The 13,554-nt window shown below is 37.5% G+C and overlaps 1 protein-coding gene across 5 annotated transcripts in view; it reads left to right on the forward strand.

The window, feature by feature from the left end:
* The first annotated feature begins 1,643 nt into the window (after positions 1 to 1,643).
* The window catches only part of map3k22 (mitogen-activated protein kinase kinase kinase 22), a 71,975-nt gene continuing 60,064 nt past the window's right edge, over positions 1,644 to 13,554 (forward strand). For all 5 annotated transcript variants that reach the window (XM_088642978.1, XM_088642982.1, XM_088642979.1 and 2 more), the window contains exon 1: positions 1,644 to 2,054. The gene's annotated coding sequence lies outside the window, so the exon portion shown is untranslated. The remainder of the gene's footprint in view (positions 2,055 to 13,554) is intronic.

A 13,554-nucleotide genomic window follows, 5' to 3' on the forward strand; every position in this document is an offset into this window, starting at 1 on the left:
ACTAAGCAAGTAATTGTACAAGAGCATAAAAATATACATTTTAAAACATCTTTTCAGGAGATTTAATTGCTATTTCTGGACAGTGTTTTTTGAAGAGCTTATGAATACCGTGTAGTTTATTAGGAAATTTCATGCTACTGTATTTCCATACGTCATGCTAGGAAGGCATGTTATTTTCACTTGTGTCTCATGAACATACTGTCCTTGACATCTGAAATGCCCAGTAAAAATGCTGTAAGGTGAAGGAAAATCTGCCACTTTATACGATAATCAGATAAGATCATGAAGAATATTACGAGAGGGGGCCATCTGGCCCATCTTACCCATGTGGTATTTAGTAGCTTATTGATCCTGGCATCTAATCCAGCTGTTTCTTGGGGGAAAACTGGGTTTTGGCTTTAACAACTTGACTACATACTCCCACAACCCTTTGTGTAAACACAGGTCTCCGATTGTCATGTTTTTAATGTACTTTCACACATTTCCATTTATGATCTCTGGTTTGTGCTTCACTATTGCTGCTGGCGATGGTTAATGGTGGACTTGGCTCTGGGTCTGAGTTTTCAACCTTCATCACTCAAATGATACCATTTATTAGGAACTTTGGTTTTAATAACTAGCTGCACAAGGAATGGAATTAAGTATTCATTAAAATCCTACAGACTATAATACTGCCAAACCCAAGGACTGTCTCTAGTTCAGCAATCAAACACAGGGTCTTCGGAACACTAGTGGGAATGTTTAGTGCAGGTGCATTTAGGAATGAAAATATGAGTTGTTAACAAATCTGGATGGATCATATGGATTTATTTATATCTCATATTTCTTTTGGTATTGTTTTAGTCAAGGTAATACTTTAAGACCTACCCAAATAGTTTGGCATTATGTCAAAAGAGAAATCAAAGATAGCTATTGGTGTACACAAAATACAGATACATTGGTACTTAATTTTAATTAACTACTTCTAAAAGGCTACTGTAAAACAAAAGCAGGGTCTTCTTTTACTTTTGGCCGTACAGTATGCACCAAAGCGTCATGGTGGTTAGCACTGCTTCCTTGCATTGGTTCTTGGTTTTGATTCTATGCTGCAGTTTCTGTGAAGTTTGCAGGTTCTCCCTGTGCCCACTTCTGTGCACTCTGGGTGCTCTGGTTTCCTGCTACCTGCTGTAGACTTTCTGCTTAATAAGTGTCTTTACATTGTGTTTACCGTCTTTCAGGTGAGACGTTAAACTGAGTTCCTGACTCTCAGTGGTCATTAAAGGTCTTCAGGCATTTCTCTATAAGAGTAGGAAGTTATCCCGGTGTCCGGGCCAAATTACCCCCACCTCGTCCTTTACCATGGCCTCCAAATTGTCCCTATACTGCATTATGCATATAATGTGAACAACTGTACACGCACCTAATGTTGATAAATGCTTCGGTATGTAATTGTGTGCTGGCCCACAGATCTGCTTTTTCTTATCATATTTTTTTCAGCATGGCTATTTTAATAGGTGGTTGACGGAAGATCCAGGAAACCTTCACCCAAGTGTTGTACAGCGGTCTTCAATCCAGCGGAGGGCAGCAGCTTCTGCGCCTGAAGACCAGAGCTGCCCCGAGCCCTGCCTTCGTCACTATTTCCTGGAGCTCAGGTTCTGCTGACATCAGAGACAGTGCTGGAGGCATTACAGTGTTAGCTTCGGTCTTGTGGATGAGTTTACAGTCGGTCCCAGCAGCGAAAAAGAAGAAAAGAAACTTTGATCACTGCTGGAGCATAGAGATGTTGCATCGCATTTAGGACGTTTCTCGGTTTGTTTTAAGTTGAAGTTTCCTTCTCTTTAAGAAATCGCCGGTTTGACCTAAAATGTTGAGTTTTTGCATCGGTGGATTTAATTGATTTCCCATGTAAATTCAGAGCTTGACAACTGTAAGATCTGTGTGCAGCTATCGCAATTTCCGGATTTTAAGTGCCGTACAACGACGGACAAACAAGTGTCGGAACGGAATTTTTCATATTGCTGTTCTGTCAGTAGTTTGCTAATTGGAGTGGAAAATGAAGCTACGCAGGTAACCAGGTGAGTGCAGAGACAAGACAAAGCCCTACAATATCATACCTTTCCCACTGATAGCCCATTCAATTCAGAGTCTTTTCTTAGCTTTGCAAGGCTATATATAAAAGCAAAATGCGCAGGAAAAAAACACACTTGCTTTCGTTTTTTATTTTGGAGGACTTAGCTTTCGTGTGTGTTTGTTGGGAGAGCGGGCGAGTCATACGTCCAGTCATATATTTTTTTACTGCTGCAAAATATTTTAATAAATCAATATGTTAAAAACATCTTTACCAGTGAAGACTTTGAACAGATTATCCTTTCCTTCATATTCGTCTTTCAGGAAACAAACTTTAAAAAACTCCAGTCACAACTGCATTTAGACTGCTGTAGTTCTTGATGATTTCTGTGTTATAATAGTTGGAAAAATGTTAATTGCTGGTATTCGTCGTTTCGATATGTTACCTGAGCAAGCATTTTGTTTGCTTAGTATTGGTGCTGTGCATCAAGATTGCTGTTGGGGTCGTCTTTTTTATGATAATGTCGTGTATGGTTCTTTGTTTTAATAGGTAGCCTGTAATGATTTCTTGCTTAATATTCTGATTAAGATGTACTGTATAGTGTCACAGATGATAGCAGTGAAACTTAGCTGTAGTGTATCGTATTTAGGTTAAAAACGTTGTGTGATTAATGGCACAGCACCAACAAATGTGCGTATTATTTAATTTCAGGGTTAGAGATGGATTTGTGTTCCGTTTGAGTTATAAAAGTCTACAACACTGTAATATAATTGTACTTTTTTGGGTACCAACGGAGAACCCTCAAATTAAAGACTTAACCTTGAATCACCATGGAATAGCGGTTTGCTTTAACGGATGCAGCTAAGGACTTACATCTCTTTTGTGCTGTTTTCATTTCCTCTGCTGTTAATCACGGAATGGCAAATTTACTATTAACAGGAAGAGAGAATCATTCTCCAGTATGTGTTTTACCCCAGGAGGCAGAAAGTGAAAGGGTCCCGCAGTACTTTTGAACACCATATTCCAACTTCTTTGGTTTTCTTCGAAGATGAATTAAATGTGTGAAGAGGCGCTTATATTGTGTTTGTTATACATGCTTTAGCAGAACCTTAGTCTGGTTGGAAATTGCATTTAGAGTAACGCAGTGTGATGGTGGCGATATTTTCCAGTGCTCTGTTAAACCTAGGCAATGTGAAAATAATGTTTACAGAAACAAACCTGTTCCTTGAGGAATGCTTCCATCTTGCATCTTGTTTCCATCTTCCATTTTCCATCTTGAGTCATTTAGTACATAATTATTTTAGTCTTATCTTACACAGGAATCTAGATGGCTTCAAATTGTGCAAGGACCAGTTGTTACTTTAATTTTTGTTATTGTCGTTGTACTTAGATGCGTTCCTACTCTTCCAAACGTAAATATATTCTGACACCAACTTGTTTTTTTGTGATGAGGTTAAAGTGTGCTGTTCTAATTCTCATTTTGTTATTTTTATTATTAGGAAGCTCAGATTTACTGTTTTTCATACTGTACCTGTAAAATAGATACGGCTTCCTTTAATATGAAGTCCTTAGGAAACAAATGCTTTATCAATTTAAATTATTTCCTTATTGGAACATTCCTTTAACAGTAAGCCATGTACTAAGTGGCTTAGCTCTTGTACTACAGCCAGGGTTTTCCATTCTCTTTTTGAAGGGGGACAGTAACAGTGCTATCTGCATTTCAAAAATATTAATAGCTAAGTAGTAGTTCATGCATCACTGTATAGAAATCAAATTAAAGCTCATTATAAAGTAAATTACCGATCTAGAGTGCTATATCTGCAACCTACTTTTAATGGAGACCTCAAAGTGACAGTTGATACAGTACCTCTGTTCTAGAAGACTGTGTTACAGTCAGGGCAAGAAGCCAGGGGTTTTTATCTTGAGCAAATCATCTAACATAACATCTAATTTCGCTTCTGTTCCTGCTTATTTGGTACTGGGGGTGTTTTCTTGATTGAGAATAATGGAGTCCAGCATACTACTTTATCTTGGTTGCAGATCAAACATCAATATGCAACACACATTGTGCACAAAGTATACTGTACCTTCCATTCATACATCTAAAAAATTATTTGCAATGCATCAGAGGGCCTGTTCTCTCAAAAACATGCATATCCGTTCCTGACATATACCCATGGATGGCACAAATATCAAAATGTAATCTAAAATGTTCCTTCAATTATACATGTTAATCCAGAATATGTTATACTAATCCAAAATATTTTGTGAACAAAGCAGTTGTGTTGATCAGATTAATCAGTTTTTAGTCTTTTTGTGACTCAGATCAGAAACATGCTTGAAGAAAACTTGAAGAGTTTCACATGGGCTTTTACAATGAATTTATAACCCAAGAATGACAATATGCATTCTCTCAGTAGTAGTTCTATTCTCTCAGTAGTTTTGGGTGCAATTTGGTAGTAACAACAATAAAAATGAAACAAAGATGGGCACAGCGAGGCTCTGCACAAATTAATGTATTAATCATCATTGGAAAGAAGTATGCTTTTCATTTTAAAGTTGAGGACAGTGGTGGAAAAAGTCTCATGCTGCTTTCTGTTTGCTTATCATTCAGGGTATTGAGTCATTAGAGCACTTTAGCAGCAATGTATCTGTCATTTGCAATGAAGTATTTCAGGCTTACTTTGAGAACTTAAGTGCTTGAGAGATCTGCAGAAGGTACTTTCCTGACGATGAGGTAATTCAAAAGCATTGCATCACTGTAGCACAACATACGGTTTCTTAATAGGTCAGTCTCCTTCCTTTCATGTCTGCAAACACTCTAATTATTTTAAACCCCAAATACGATGCATTCTGTAGCTCCTTTATATCTGCAGAAATCCGACATAATTTGCAAGCCATATTACATAGATTACTCTGTGCTTCATAAAAGGAATTATGTTGCATTAGGAAACACTGTACTCCTTTTCAGTGTAAATCCACTAGTAATATGTAAAGTATGTGGATAGAATTCAAACACTAAGCAGTTTTGTTAGGTTTGTTTGCAAAATATTGAATAATGTTTTTTATTTACTGTACATCTAAAACTGTTTTTGTAAAGGTAATTGATGCCCTAAAAACATACTATATTGTGTATCAGCAAGTGTTCTGAGGTTTACTGTATTAGCATGCAAATACAATGTAGCTGAAGTCACTGTAACTTGGTTAACAGAAAATGATGCTGAAGAATATAACATTAGTAGGTGTGCTGTATTCTGACAAGAGGAAAATGGAACAAAGCATTGCAAATTAAAGCATTAGGGCACAACACCATACATAACTGAGAGGAATGATCACCTAATTCAGGTATGAATTATAATTCAGTCTTACAGTATGCCGTGAAATCAAGGATGTATTAGTAAAGGAAGAAGCAGAATTCATTAGAGATTTTATTTTCCTCCACATTGTTTGGTAAAAACCACCATAAATGTTAATACTGTAGTTCAAACCAAAATGGAAGACCTGGCTAGCAAACAGTTCTTTAAAGCACCAACTAGGGAGATATTTTGTGTTGTACCAACACTTTTGAATAATCAGGATGAAATGAGGATAAAAAGAGGTGTGGAAGCAATTAAGAAATTGTGATTGTAATATGGGATGCTTTGACGTTCTTTTTTGAAACTGAACAGGTACAGGGTCCAAAACAAAGCAAAATGTTTCGATTCTAAAAAAAGAGAACAATGATAGAATGAGACAGACCTTAAGAGAATTAGAATAGAAGGGTATGGGTACAGAATCAGTAGAGAAACAATGGCAGCAGTTTAAAGATATTCTGCTTTAAGCACAGAGTGGATACCAAGTGTAAAGGAATCCAGGGCTAGAAAGCACTGGCCCAAAGTGTTTAATACATCAAGGGGAAAAAATCTATGGAGAAACAAAACATAACTGATTAAAAAAGGTAGAGTGAACTGCAAGCACAGGTAAAAAAATCATAGTAGAAAGGTCGAGAGAAAATATAAATATGCTATTGGTGACTAATATAACTAAGTAATAAAGCTTTTTTACAGTAGCTTAAGTAACAGTAAGTGTCTCAGAGATAGAAATAAGAAACATTTAGGTGATGAAAGGGAAATTAGTGTATTAATTGAATATTTTTCTCAGGTTTTCAAGTAAGAAATTAACAATATGCTTCTGGCTGAGAAAAGACAGTTTTGTATTAAATAGTATTAGCATAGAAAAAGTGTAAGAGTTTACAGCATATAAAAGCATTAAGATAAAGAAATATTCAGTCTAAAACTGATGGTATTCTATCAATTTTAGTTAAAGGAACAAAATGTTCTTCATAGGCTGTTAGCATAAGATTTCCAGTGGTCTTTAAAGACAGGTCATACCATTTGACTTAAAATATAATGATGTAGCCTCCATCTATAAATGGTGGACACAACCATAGCAGGTAATTATAAACCAATGTATCTACACAAAGTTTAAAAACAGAACCAAACTATAATTCAGTTTCAATGTTCTGGATTACATTGAGTTAGCATGGATCTTGGAAAGATAGGTCTTGCTTAACTAACTTATAAAAGTTTAACTAGCAGAAACAGTAATGGATACAAATAAAACATGATATTTCAGGTGGGTAGCTGCATTAGCATGCGTAGGTTGCAAAGGAACAAGTAATAGGTTTATTCCATGCTGAAAAAAAGAAGAAAGAAAACACAACGTTTCAGCCGTGGAGCCTTCTTCAGGTAAAACATGATATGGCATATTTAGATTTTCAGAAGGTTTTTCGTAAAGTTCCTAATAAAAATGAATATCTTAAATTGCAGTCTGTATGCCTCTGAGTTAATCACATGTATTTATAGCCATGCCAGCAGCCATATCACTCTGAAGCTCACAACTGGCAGCCCACTGAAGCTAAGCAGGTATGAGCCTTGTCAGTACTTGGATGTGAGACCTCCTGGGTAAAACTAAGGTTGCTGCTGGAAGAGGTGTTAGTGGGTCCTAATGCCCCAGTGTAGTGACGGGGACACTATACTGTAAACAGGCGCTGTCCTTCGGATGAGACGTAAAACCGAGGTCCTGACTCTGTGGTCATTAAAAATCCAGGGTGCTTCTCGAAAAGAGCAGGGGTGTAACCCTGGCGTCCTGGCCAAATTTCCCATTGGCCCTTGCCACTCATGGCCTCCTAATAATCCCCATCTATGAATTGGCTTCATTACTCTGCTCTCCTCCCCACTGATATCTGATGTGTGGTGAGCGTTCTGGCGCACTATGGCTGCTGTCGCATCATCCAGGTGGATGCTGCACATTGGTGGTGGTGGAGGGAAGTTCCCATTACCATCTATGAATTGGCTTCATTACTCTGCTCTCCTCCCCACTGATAGCTGATGTGTGCTGAGCGTTCTGGCGCACTATGGCTGCCGTTGCATGATCCAGGTGGATGCTGCACATGGGTGGTGGTGGAGGGGAGTCCCCTTACATGTAAAGTGCTTTGAGCGGAGAGTCCAGAAAAGCGCAATATACACTAAGTGTAAGCCATTATTATGTATTTGGATTAAGAAGTGGTAAATGGATAGGAAACAGAGTACAGATAAGCACCGAATATTCCAGCTGGGGTTATGCTCTGGAATCAGTCTAGAGAAGAGCAACCAGGTACATTCCCAGGTTAAAAAGATTAAATCTTTTTAGTGTTGAATATAAGTGTTTAATACAAAAGACTGTGATGAGATGTGTTTGAAGTACTCAAAATCCTCAAAAGGTATTGAGAAAGTTTAACCTAAGGATTTCTTTTGATTCTCCAGTGCAACACAAGCCACAGGACATAAGTGGAATCTATTAAACCTGTGTGCAAGAGCTAAGAATAGGGTGCAACAAGAGAGTTGTGGGAGTCTGGAACATTCTACATATCTCCTACCTAGAGCTGGGCGGTAATTCGATAACGATAATTATCGCGATATAATTTTCCTCGATATAATTTTAACAAAAGTTCGAAAAATGTTCGATATATGTTTATGCTTTGCGCACGATATGCGCACGCGCACAAAATACTGCACACAAAATACAGACCGGGCAGCTAACAGATTTGTTTATTGTTTCTGCTGTTTGGCAAGTGTTTGTTGTGTTCTTAAAATTAAGAGTTGTTTAATTTACCAATTAACTGTCTGGTTTCTTCATCTTTCACTCAGGAGAAAAAATCTGCCTTTAAACTTGAAAGAAATAATGATTTGACATTTATTGTGATAATTATCGATATCGTGATAATGTTTTTGGCCATATCGCCCAGCCCTACTTCTACCCCATCATTTCTTCCAAGACATGACTGGATAAAATCTTCAGGTCAATTAGCTATTAAAATTCTTCTTATAAGAAGAATCTTCTTAAACTTTTATATTTTATTTCACAAAGACCTATATAAAAAAAGACCAGGCTACTAGTCATAAATAACAAATGCAGTAATAAATGGTGGGTTTCACACAATGAATACAAGACTCTACCACACATTTATTGGGCTTGTAACATGCATATGACAGGAGGGTAGAAGTTTTAATTGTATCCATGGTTGGTGTTAACTTGAGATTATTGGCAACTGTCAAAAGCAAAAAATGAATAAAAGCTATCCGATGTAGAGCGAGCAAGAACAATAGGTTCTTATATTTTCATGTGCTGTTGGCATGCATTATCATCTTTTCATCTAGTAAACCACTGTGTGCTTCTGAAAGACAGCGCTTGGCTTAAGGCTTAGCGCTACATGGTGTACAGGAATTTCGAAGTATTTGCTTTATATATTAGAGTGTCACGTTACAAGTCAGTTGGATTTTCATGCAATACATTTCACTATAAGTCAGAATCATTTAGGGGCAAAGGTTATTTTGGGAATAAAGGTCAGCAATCAAAGGTTAAGGGAGTTTACTCATTGAGCCAGACTAGGTTTCTCACATGTAGAGTAGACACAGAAAGATGGGAGAGGAAAGAGAATGAAATGCAGATATTTTCCTCTCACACAAGTGCTTTCTCATCACCATTTTTGCAGTGCCATCCTCATTTACACCATCTGAACCATAATCGCATACACTATATACATACGGAAATGTGGATAATATGTATGTTAATGTGGAAAAATTATGATACCTTAGTGAAAATACTCTTGTGGAATGTTTTTTGATCCCTAAGCATGTTAAGAGTCCTTTGAAGAGGAGTAAAGTGTTTTTCTCAGGATTTTATTTTGTGGAATCACTGGTTATTCTTTAGTTGTGAGTCATTTTTGTTCTCCTTCGGATTGGAGTTTAAGGAGTACTGTAGCTTGCCAGTTGATAGATGACTAAATACATCAGATGTAGGTGTTACAAGTGGTAATTATGGCTATGCCAAACATTTTAGTCTTCAGACAGGCACGTAGCTATATCGATGGGACTTCACCATTTTGCACTTATGGGGATTTTACTTTTGTTTCAGAACAAAACATCAGAGGAGTGTAGAAATGAATCCCACCCACCAATGTTTTGCATTTAAAACATTGAGGTACTCAAATGGATTTTGAGTGGGCCTGAAGGTATTGTTCAAGATAGTGTTTGGTGGTCAGAAGAGTCGTCTTAACACCTCTCTGACCACAGAATTATAGACTAAATAAAATCTAAGTAGGTGTCAGATGAAACAAAAAACAGTATTTTAAGACATTTATGTGCAAAACCAGGACTGCAGAGCCCTTGCATCCAAGTGCATTATGTACAGTATGCAGAAGAGTTTAAAAAAAATTTGAATAACTATTTTTTGTTATTCCCACAAGATTTGGCATAGCTAAATATGTTTTTCAAGTCTTATCTCACAGCTATAAACCCGGCACATACTCATATGAGAGACTGACAAAGAAATGTTTAACTCGTCACAGGCCCAGCTGTCCCATACAGGAGGTTCTGTGCCAACTGGACGAGAGCAGCATCTTCCATTGATAGCGCCACAAGCCTGCCACTGCCTGGCAGGCTGCAGACCACAGGAGTGGCTGAGAGCTGAGAGAGCCCTAGCTGACTAAGCCAACTCCACCCTCAGTGGCTCAACCAATTGTGCACCACTTGTGCGCCATTTGGGGATCCCAGTCACAGTCAGCTAGTGACATGACAGACTTTTTGAGGGCATGTTATGCTCAGGCAAGCACCTTTACCGTTTGAGGCACTCGTGAAGTCAAAAGCACTTTTGTGCTGAGCTGAAATTTCAGCAGCAGAGGAACCCTCTATTGGTGAGGAACTGAAAATGTTCATGTGCATAACACACCCAGTTGAACTCCAATTTGAGTTTTTGCTACAATAAACTAGTTGATAAAAGTTCAGTGAAAAAATGAAACATTCTTTTTTTAGGGGAAAAACCTTCTTCGTAAAATTTCAATGTGGTTAAGACATGACCAACTGCCACCAAAACATCTTATATCACCATGGTCCCAGACAGCAAGCTAAAGCATCTGTATTATAGAACTTCAGTTGTTGATGTGTGGTGTGAGTTACAATATCTTCTACAACAGTTCATCACACTTTAAAAAACATTTTTTTTCTCTACTTTTGTGCCTTTGACACCCCTGTTTGTAGCCATCAGGATGTTGTTTTTAATTAAACCTTAAATGAAATGATTCCTTTGTGTCATTATGTGACCATTAGTGCCTTCATTTTAACATCTTTGCTGTAATGTACATTACATTTTTAGGACTTAAATGGCACCTTCAAGTCACAGAAAGTGAAGTTGAAGTGGCTGTTGCAAAAAAGTAATTTTGCTGAGCTTCTTACTGCGGTCACGAATGCTACCATAAGCATCAAGATGATCTAAACATAAAAGCATTTGTTTATGTAACACTTTAAGGTTTGGTGGACTAGATTGTCCTTAGGCATTAAGGTTATGCATTTGATTACCTCACTGCAGCTACTCAGTCACTTCTATTTGATTGAATCAGAAATGCATTGTTTTAAATGTATAATTGTTTAGTAGGCATTTTGTGCATGTACTGCATTTATTTCATTTTAATAGCTGTTAACCTGGGAATAACAGGTGTTGTGAGTGAATAACAGCATGTGTACAAGTCTTTAATTTCGTGTCTGGCTTCTTCTCGATTGTTTCAATGATGCTAGCATTGTATAATATAACATTTTATTTTTATTAATGTTCACATTCAGTGATACCACTTTTATTCCTTAATATATGTTTTTGTATTCTGGAATATCTTCAAGGTGATTGTTAAAAGAAGAAATCCCATCTGAGGTCAGAGAGCTCTCCAAAGGCTGTAGGCAAATGGTCCTTGAAGTTTGGGAATGGCTGTGAAAGAACTACATAATGCTTAATTGAACACTTTCCTCTGTAGTGTTCATTACTAATAAATTGAAGTTGGTGTTTTGGCAACCCTGCCATGGAGAGGATGCAGGCAGAAAACAAAGGTTCCAAATGAGAGATGGCCCTTCTATGAAATGGAAGCTATTCAATCTCAGGATCTTATAGTTGAAATAAAGACTGTTTACTTTATTTATCCTAATGATACATTTAGGCATAACAGGACATTGGGAAACATACTTTACATGTGCACACGTGCACCATTGTTATGGCTTGTAAAGGTTTTTGTTTTGTGACCTCATTATTATAAAGAAAATGGAATTAGAAAACAGTTTGCTTTTTAACAAAAGGATGTTCCTGTTACAGTGTAAGAAGTGATATAATGCAGTAGTTAAAAGCAGAAAAATATTTATTGTACTCCAGCAGTGCGGGTTGTACTCTGTTTGAACTTTATATTTTCTCTCTGGTTCTTATTTGTTTTGAGCGAGTGTGCCATTTTTTGCCTTGCCTCCTCGTCCCACTTTCTCTTTATCTGTGTGACTGCAGATTTGCAAGACTGACTTTAAAACTTGTGTTGTCTTGTTTTGCAAGATGAGAGTCTTCTGGTTCTTTGTCTGATGATGCTTGTAGAATCAAATTACAGTTTTCACATTCAACTGGTTACTTCCCTATAGTCTTTCACAAAACTAGACTGAAACTTTAACTTAAAAAATCAAGCTAAAACACTTGCGCAATGCGACAGAGTACATTGTTTAAATAGTGGATGAAGTGAATGTTGGTAGTACAATGTTAGGAATGTTCACACTTCCAGTAAAACTGGTGCTTTATTGCTCAGTCATGTGTTGATTGCACCTGGCATTGGCAAGAAATCGTGTCTTCATCTTATCTCGGTCTTGACTCTGAAATTCATATTGCTGCATTGTTGTACTCTGGAAAATTAACCTTCTGGTTATGTCAGAGAAACTCAAGGTTAGTGGTTTTGCAATAGCACCTACTTTATTTTTATTGTGAACACGATTATACAGAGCATGAAAAGAAACTTATCACTTATAGCTGCACTGAATTCAAAAAGTTATCAGGAAAATGACAGTGTTATTGAACAAACATTACATAGGTAAATTCTTTATGCCAATTAACATTGTTTAATGTTAATCATTGACAAATTGATGAAGAGAGGGGTCTACTGTGAAAGTTATAATCCGTACGAGCTGTACATTTGTGAAGCATGCCTTGCACCTGGTTGCAGATGCTGTCTTATGAAATTATGTCCTAATTTTCATGTAGAACTCAAACAAATGTGCCCAGGTTCACACTAGAAACTCTCCATTAATGGGGATCCCCATTCTGTATGGCTGTACCACACTTGGTGACATTCATCTGTCTACACCAAATCTTTACATATCGTTAAAGGCGAAATTGTTCGTGTCCACCTGATGAACGTGCCCAGTTTCACTTGTGAGGTGTCATGGTGCTTGTGCACTAGTAAATGCCACTTCAGTCTATCACTTTCAGTCATCAAATAATCAAAATGATGCCTAAATATTCAATAAATATCCAAAATACGTGCACTGTTTCCAAAGAAACATATGCAGAGTAATGTTTCTTTTCAATCTGAGTATATTTTTATATGAATATTATAATTCCAATGGAGAACAGAAAAATGACTCTCACACTGTTCCCCCCCCCCCTTCAAGCATCATTAATGGAGTTTATTTAAAGATCGTTCAGGAGGGATGACTGCAACCAAGGTCTCCCTCACCTCTGCTACTCTTAACTTGTAATTCTCCATGACATCACTTCTTGATTAACTATACATTCCAATGTAAACCTCTCTCTCTCTTGCTCAATTTGACTTTCTGCGTGCCTGCTCCGCCTCATCTCCACCTCTGCAGCTGCCCCTTTGGTTATCATTGCTCTCTGTGTGGGGGTCCGGATCACTTTCAACTATGACCAGGTGATCGGCAGGTTAGAAGGTTCCATATGAATAAACAGCCATCATTGAAGGGTAGCGATTATGGATCTGGACTCGTAACTGGCAGGCATTGTTATCCTGTGGTGTCCTTGAACAGGGTATTTTACTGAGATTAAGTAACACGCCCTGATGTATAAATGAGTAAAAATGTAAGTTGATTTAGATCATGTCAGCCAAATTAATATGATATAATCCAGGATCCAGTCCAGTGATGACAGGGAAATGAATGTGAAGATTTGTGGTGAAGCAG

Source organism: Lepisosteus platostomus, chromosome 8 (assembly GCF_059453375.1).
Source record: "Lepisosteus platostomus isolate fLepPlt1 chromosome 8, fLepPlt1.hap1, whole genome shotgun sequence".
In the NCBI taxonomy this organism is placed as follows: Eukaryota; Metazoa; Chordata; class Actinopteri; order Semionotiformes; family Lepisosteidae; genus Lepisosteus; species Lepisosteus platostomus.